The following is an 8,703-nucleotide window of genomic DNA, read 5'->3' on the forward strand; positions in this document are numbered from 1 at the left end:
CGTTTGCCTTTATGTGCCTCATGTAAATATTGTTTTCCTGAAACACGAAACTCCACCTTCATAATTTCTTATCATTGTTTTTTTCATTTTGCCAGTGAAAGTAAGGAGGTTCTAATGAATATAATATTAGAGGAGCTTAACTAATATACACTCCAAAGTGTTGTAAAACCAATAACAAAACTAAACATTCCTTCTCGATTGTAGAATAATTTCTCTGGCGATTATTTTAATTGTTTGGGTTCTTTTAATAGAGGAATAACAACCTGGATGATCTATATCAATTTTGTCTTCTTGAATCAATACTCCACGAACCCGATCAGCACTTGGATCAACATGCATTGTAAATAATTGACTGAAATTTGAAACAGAAAGAACTGGTGAACTCTTTCAGCATAAGTAGTGAAGGGGGATACCCTAGCGACAATGGAAATTAGCATTACAGACCCCCTTGGGACAATCTGGCGACAATGGAAAATTAACATGGAGAAAAATCGTGGGACAATCTGGCGACAAGGGAATTAACATGGAGTAAAATCGTGGGACTGTTGAGCGACAAGGGAAATTAACATGGAGAAAAATCGTGGGACAATCTAGCGACAATGGGAAATTAACATGGAGAAAAATCGTGGGACTGTTGAGCGTCAAGGGGAATTGAACATGGGAATAAAGTGTGGGTCTGTCTAGGGACTAGGGGAATTTAACATATGGAAATTGAACATGGTGGGTCTGTATAGCGTCAAGGGGAATTGAACATGGTGGGATTGTCTAGGGACAATGATGGTAGAGGGTCAAACACAACAGAGACAGAAACATACATACACTAGTACAAGCGTGAGATTTATATATAAAGCATTACCAAGACCTGAAATCTTGCTGGGGTGTTCAAAAATTTGCATAATTGTAATGATGCTATAAATAGCTATAATCAAGGAAATGCTCAACGACAAAATGGATGTGACTAAAAGTAACGCTAAAATGACGAAATTGTCCCAGAATTTAAAGGAAAATAAACATATCCCCGAAAATTAAGTTACAATGGTTTAGACTAAAATGGATAAAATTAGTAACTACTTACAATATCAACTTCTGTGACGATCTTGGATAAATACCTATGTATCTATAATCAGCTGAAATTCCTATGAAATCCCACTATCTATTTATAGCTCCAACTTGTGGGTTTTTCCTTTGGAAAATCTCACTATCTTTTTATAGCCTCAGCTTGAGTGACGTTCCTGTTTATGAATTCTAGTATATATGTATAGCTACAAAATGTGGAAATCCCCAAGTCGATATTTATAGTCTCGAAATTTCCAGAGTCAGTGACGTCACTGTACTGAACACTAGGGATAAATATCAACAGTGTTGCAAGTGGCTGACCTGAATACGCGCTACTGTAGGTAGGTAGGTAGAGTGTATCTGATTGGGAAAAAGTGAGTTTTATACGGACAAACAGAGACCAATAGACACACACAACGTACGCGCGCAGACACACACACACACAAACACACACACAACGTACGCGCGCCGACATACTCACTCACACACACATACTCACACACACACACACACACACAGAGAAACACACAACGTACGCGCGCAGACATACTCACACACACACATAAACACACACACTATAAAATAGATAAAATTAGTAACTACTTACAATATCAACTTCTGTGACGATCGTGGATAAATACCTATGTATCTATAATCAGCTGAAATTCCTATGAAATCCCACTATCTATTTATAGCTCCAACTTGTGGGTTTTTCCTTTGGAAAATCCCACTATCTTTTTATAGCCTCAGCTTGAGTGACGTTCCTGTTTATGAATTCTACTATATATGTATAGCTACAAAATGTGGAAATCCCCAAGTCGATATTGATAGTCTCGAAATTTCCAGCGTCAGTGACGTCACTGTACTGAACACTAGGGATAAATATCAACAGTGTTGCAAGTGGCTGACCTGAATACGCGCTACTGTAGGTAGGTAGGTAGAGTGTATCTGATAGGGATAAAGTGAGTTTTATACGGACAAACAGAGACCAATAGACACACACAACGTACGCGCGCAGACACACACAAACACACACACACACAACGTACGCGCGCCGACATGCTCACACACACACACACACACACACACACACACACACAGAAACACACAACGTACGCGCGCAGACATACTCACATACACACACTATAAAATAGATAAAATTAGTAACTACTTACAATATCAACTTCTGTGACGATCGTGGACAAATACCTATGTATCTATAATCAGCTGAAATTCCTATGAAATCCCACTATCTATTTATAGCTCCAACTTGTGGGTTTTTTCCTTTGGAAAATCCCACTATCTTTTTATAGCCTCAGCTTGAGTGACGTTCCTGTTTATGAATTCTACTATATATGTATAGCTACAAAATGTGGAAATCCCCAAGTCGATATTTATAGTCTCGAAATTTCCAGAGTCAGTGACGTCACTGTACTGAACACTAGGGATAAATATCAACAGTGTTGCAAGTGGCTGACCTGAATACGCGCTACTGTAGGTAGGTAGGTAGAGTGTATCTGATAGGGATAAAGTGAGTTTTATACGGACAAACAGAGACCAATAGACACACACAACGTACGCGCGCAGACACACACACACACACAAACACACACACAACGTACGCGCGCCGACATACTCACACACACACACACATACACACACACACACACACACACACTCACACACACACACACACACACACACAGAGAAACACACAACGTACGCGCGCAGACATTCTCACATACACACATAAACACACTATAAAATAGATAAAATTAGTAACTACTTACAATATCAACTTCTGTGACGATCGTGGACAAATACCTATGTATCTATAATCAGCTGAAATTCCTATGAAATCCCACTATCTATTTATAGCTCCAACTTGTGGGTTTTTCCTTTGGAAAATCCCACTATCTTTTTATAGCCTCAGCTTGAGTGACGTTCCTGTTTATGAATTCTACTATATATGTATAGCTACAAAATGTGGAAATCCCCAAGTCGATATTTATAGTCTCGAAATTTCCAGAGTCAGTGACGTCACTGTACTGAACACTAGGGATAAATATCAACAGTGTTGCAAGTGGCTGACCTGAATACGCGCTACTGTAGGTAGGTAGGTAGAGTGTATCTGATAGGGATAAAGTGAGTTTTATACGGACAAACAGAGACCAATACACACACCCACACAACGTACGCGCGCAGACATACACATACACACACACACACACACACACAGAGGGAAGAGGAAAAAACAAACCCCAAATATACTATCAACACAGAAGGGAGATGATACAAACCCCAAATAAACTATCCACACAAACGTACGCGAACGCATACAGACCCCAAATATACTATCAACACAGAAGGGAGATGATACAAACCCCAAATAAACTATCCACACAAACGTACGCGAACGCATACAAACCCCAAATATACTATCAACACAGAGTGAAGAAGTAAAAGTTTTTTGAAAGCACCTAAGCCCTCACCTGCAATGACCAACTCTGCCAAACACCTACACCCCACCCACCCCCACTCCCAACACTACAAAACCCATTTAACCCGTTATTTTATGGCATCAGTGTGTGATTTAGGAAACATCAAGACACAAAATAATGGAGGAATAGACTGACTATTGTTTACCGACTTGCATGCCTAAAGAGCGTGCGTGAAGGAAAACATCCTTCCATTTCAATTCTAACTAAAACATGATCCAGAGGGATAGAGATAGGTGAAAGGGCACAATTTCATAGTGTGTGAGTAGAAAACAAAACACGCCATCCTTATTATACAATGTCAAGACCAAGAGACACTTACGTTTTCTTTCTGGTCTATTCTCTTTTAGAAGTAGTATGAAATTTCACATCAGGGCCAACGCATCGGCTCACATTGTCAATTTTTCCATTTCCATGTCTTTACTGGCACAAATTCTTCATCATCTTCAATTTCTTCTTCTTCTGAATCCCTCTTCTCTGTTTCGTCTTGTTTTTGTTTATTCTCTTTTCTCGTAGGGCACTCTGAATTCCAGTGTCCTTTCTCCTGACAACGATATTAGGTATCTTAACTTTTGTCTCTCTTTCTTAGACGAAGCAGGTATTCCGGAGACAAATACCCATTTACCTTTGCAGATATAGCAAACTTCATTAGCACTTACACACTTTCGTATGACTCTCATCAAATCAACGACCAAAAGAGTAAGTTTTGTTGCCACTTTCGCATGTGAATTATGCTTTCGTATGACTTTTAGCAAATATTTGACCAGCAGGTCGATCTGTGCTGACTCTTCCATCTTTGATCGTTTGAGAGCGGAATGAATACTCTGACGCTAAGACACTCTCCTTATATACAGAGACCTGCTGCTTATGAAACCTAGTCAAATGTAATTTTGCAATAAGATGAAACGATTTCATTGAGGAAGTAAAAGGCAATGATGTACCGTATCGCCTCACACAAAACCTGAAGTGTTAGTTCAAATCCGTGTCAGCGATTTCGAAGACGACATAACTGGGCTTTAATCAATGCTCTCCATTTCTGCCACAAAACCACGAGTCCTGATTCACGCCAAAAGAAATTTCGTTCGGTCCATAAAAAATAGTATCACATCCGAGAAACGCAAAAACGAACTTCCAGAAAACTGAGAACGACGGCTTACACCTACAACGTGAAATGTATGAGTTCAAGTAGTGCGTAAAACTTAGTCAAATTAAATTTTTATAGTCAAGACGAAACGATCTCTTTTCGAAGAAGAAAGCAGACACCAAGCGACAATGGCGATCCGTGTCACACAACACTTTTCAAAATGTATATGATCAGAGGTTTGTTCTAGCGATCTGCACGGTTAAATTAAATGTTGATGTATTTTGCAATAAGACGGACAATGGTCGCCCATGGAACCATTGTTCGTGCATTAGTTTAATTTTTTAAAATATTTTTTTTTATATAAATCACCTATAGGATAGACCCAGTAAAGCATGGCCATTCTCGTCACTGTGTGAATAGCTACTCAAGTCAATTCGAAGTGAACGCGGTAAGAAAATAAGTATAGCCAATGAAATGGCTTACAACGGGTGATGCATTGTTTTGTTCTAGGACTGTGTGGCATAATAATCCCTATGTTCTTGCGTTGTTACCATTACAGTGCAGACAGACTGAAATGTGAACTTACAAGCCCTCTTTGTGTGTGTGTGTGTTGTACCATTTCTTCTTACCACATCAAAAGACTGAGCGTCACAGTATTGGTTCGCGTTTTCAAGCTGACCATTTTTTTTAAATCTCACTTAAACATTTTAACATAAACACTCACACTCACATCGGTAGAGTCAGAACAGACGTGTTACAGTACTGAGGGGCATGTTATCTTTTTTTTTCAAACTAATAAATTTGGGGTTTGTATGAAGTAAAGAACCGAAAGTACAGTGAAACTCAAGGATGATGACCAATCTGTCTGTCTATTGATGCGTGTATTTACTTAAGAAGAAATATGACCTCTAAAACACAAAGAGATACGGCAAGCATGATTAGAATGAACATAACGATGTTTTCCTTCACGTCCGTGTAATTTAGAGTTTCAATCCTCTTTGAAAACAAACTTGGTCTCCTTTTGTAGGGCTTGAAATAATAAAACACCTGAAAAAAATCTTAAGCACTTTGCTATAGATAATTTCATCAACAGACTAAACAACATAAATGCCGTTACAACACTAGAAAGCCTTAAATCTTCTATCAAAAAGAAATGCATCAAAAAATTAAAGATTAACGATAACTAACCAATGAAACCGAATTTAACAAAGGCAGTGACATGTGAAGAAATGTCTCTCACTTTGGAAAGGTAGGCGAATGTACTCTGTCATGCACCATCAACTTGAAAAAAAAAAATTATAAACAGAGAGAAACCTGAATTCAAAATTCAGTTGTTTTTTTTCTTCAAAATTGTTTCGTTTCTTTTTTCTTTTTTTGGAACAAATCTAAGCACTAATATAGAGTGGAAAAGGGAAAATGCACATACAAGCTTTGATATTTCTGAAAAAATGAGGGGATATTCCTAACGTTCATAACCACCTATGGACTTGGACTTGTCTGTGACTTATCCACAAAACAAGATGTACATATTTCTGGTCAAGCTGCAAGTGTGTGCGTGTTTTTGAAAATGGTAAAAATGGGATATACAATTTTCTCGTGATACTTATAAAGTGAAGAGTCTGTGCAAGTGTCAAAAGCCAAAGTCATATAAGTTTTGTATTTTGTACGGCTTGTAAAGATTTCCACTTTAGAAAATGTGAAGTATCACAAGTTATTATCACAAACAGAAGTGGAACATAGGGGCTTGCAAGAAAGAAAATAACCCAGACAGTTGGTGTCATCAAGAGTGCTAGAGACGGTACCCGAACTTGCTTGCTTGCTTACTTGAATTAAAGTGATTTTCGCCCTAATGGAGCACATATCACTGGTTTAATAACGCACCGCGTGATTTTTAATTACTCCTAGGGAAGGAAAGAGAGCCTCATCTCCCAGGCTTTTATGTACTCACATACTACTTTTAAATTTAGCCACTCAGGTGTAGGACTAACTAGTCCTTAACAACCTGACTGAAAGGCTTTAAACATGAGTGGGAATAATCTCACCACACACTCATATTTCTGTCCGAGCGTGGTAAAGGAGGAAAAAGGTGCTCAAAAAGACAGCCATGGGTGTTAAGTACTCAACAAAACGCTAGCCCGTACTTATTTCAAATCAAGTCCCGTTTTTGCTAATGGACAGTAAAAAGTACCAATAATGTGTTAACCACTTGTGCAATTAGTTCAAATCTAACGAGTCTGTTAAATTTCCTACTTCCTAACATATCTATCTAATATTAGTACTTAGTGTACATAAAAATAGCCATACTGATCTTATTTAAATTATTATGTCTAAGAGACATATACCAGTTTGGTCACTGTTAGGTTTAAAAAGTTAAATTTGTTGCGGTGTTCCAATGGGTCAAGTTTGTTTCGAGAATAGTTTAGTCAAGGAGGGATACCAAGCCAAATATGGTTCCCTATTTAATAAAAAGCAATCTTTTGGAGCCCTAAAAAAGTTTGTTTTTTCTATTAGAAGGTAACACGTCTCTCTTTTGCTTTCACGTTCTTTCCTGCTCTCCTAGTCTCATGATTCTTGATATCAGGAAATGCGTAGCCATGATGGGCGGCAATGTAAGCAGCGGCTTCTACCAGTTGACTAAGGGGGTATCCAGTGTAGGTTTGTCTGTAGAATTGGGGAAGAACTCTGACCCTAATCCCCATTGAGAAGGTCTTGGTTTAAAGGTGTCTAGAGATTTGTAGGCAACGTATTGTATGGCTCTAATAAACTGCCCTGATTTGTTGACGTCATACAATGCTTGATCTAGTCCCATTTCGGTGTACTTCTCAACGAGGGTCAGCGTCCCCCTCTTCCTCCTCAACCGCCTCAATTTCCTTTTCTGGTTCTGATACTAATTCTTTAGTTGAGGTAGATAGTTTCAAATCCGCTGCTATGGTGTCTGTCGCTGTTATTGTTGTTGTGGTTGTTCTTTCAGCTGAGAATGCCTGTAGTATCGGAGTGAGAAAAGAACGTTGTTGTTGTTGTAGGGTTTAACGCCATTTTTCAGCACGCGATAGGCTATACATGGCGGCCAGCATTAATGGTGGAGGAAGAACCCGGGAAAAACCCGGAAAGAACCACCGACCCACGAGAAGCTACTGGCAAGTTTTCTCACATACCCACATTAGCCGAATCCGAGACTCGAACCCACGCAGACAAAGGTGAGATGACAGTGATCCGTAACGGAGAGCGCTTTAGACCACTCGGCCACTCTGGGCCCCAGAAAAGAACGTAGTGCCTCCGATAATTACATTTGAGTTTGCCATACCGTTTGTCTAACATAATTGGCAATGGAATGTTATTTCTTTTCGAGAGTATGGGGTAGCCCTGAAATTTTTTTTTGGAACTTGAAGCTATGGCGATCGCTTAGGTTATAAGATGGCGGCCTCCTCTGATGACAGGCTTTCTCATAGGATAAGGTCTGCTTCTTCGGAAAAGAGAAGAAGAACTCTTTGGTGTCGATACAACTGTTGACAAAACCTCTGTTAGGTTCATGCTGCTGCTGTTGCTGCTCTCTCTGCTGTTTATGAAGTCTGTACTTCTCCATCCATTCTTCTTTCTCCTTCTTGAATTCCTCCTTGAAGAGCTCTTCTTTCAGGTCTTCAGTGACTTTTAGCATTCTCACATTTTCTATCTCTTCTGGCTTCGGTATCAGACTGTGTCTGACCCTATGTAAATTCACGTAGGCTTCGTTTATCTTAGCTAGTTTGGAGCACATCTTCGTAGGAGGATGAGTTAACAATGGATGGGCAGACTGGAAACTTCCCCGGTTCTTAAAGTCAAAGCGCGGACGTGAAGGAAAACATTACTACACGGTTTTCTAGCCGGAACGTTCAAATAGTGTTATGGGAGGGATAGAGAGAAGTCAAAGAGCATGAATCAATATTCCTATAGCCAAATAAACCACAAAGGCATTTTTTTTCTTCAAAATACAACATTTTTTATTCATACTAACAAACAACTCTAACATTTTTTTAACAATAATCCAACACTATAACATCAAACATTTTTTTTCAAATACCAAACATT

This window comes from Sinohyriopsis cumingii, chromosome 2 (genome assembly GCF_028554795.1).
Source record: "Sinohyriopsis cumingii isolate HCF-2022 chromosome 2, ASM2855479v2, whole genome shotgun sequence".
Classification (NCBI taxonomy): Eukaryota; Metazoa; Mollusca; class Bivalvia; order Unionida; family Unionidae; genus Sinohyriopsis; species Sinohyriopsis cumingii.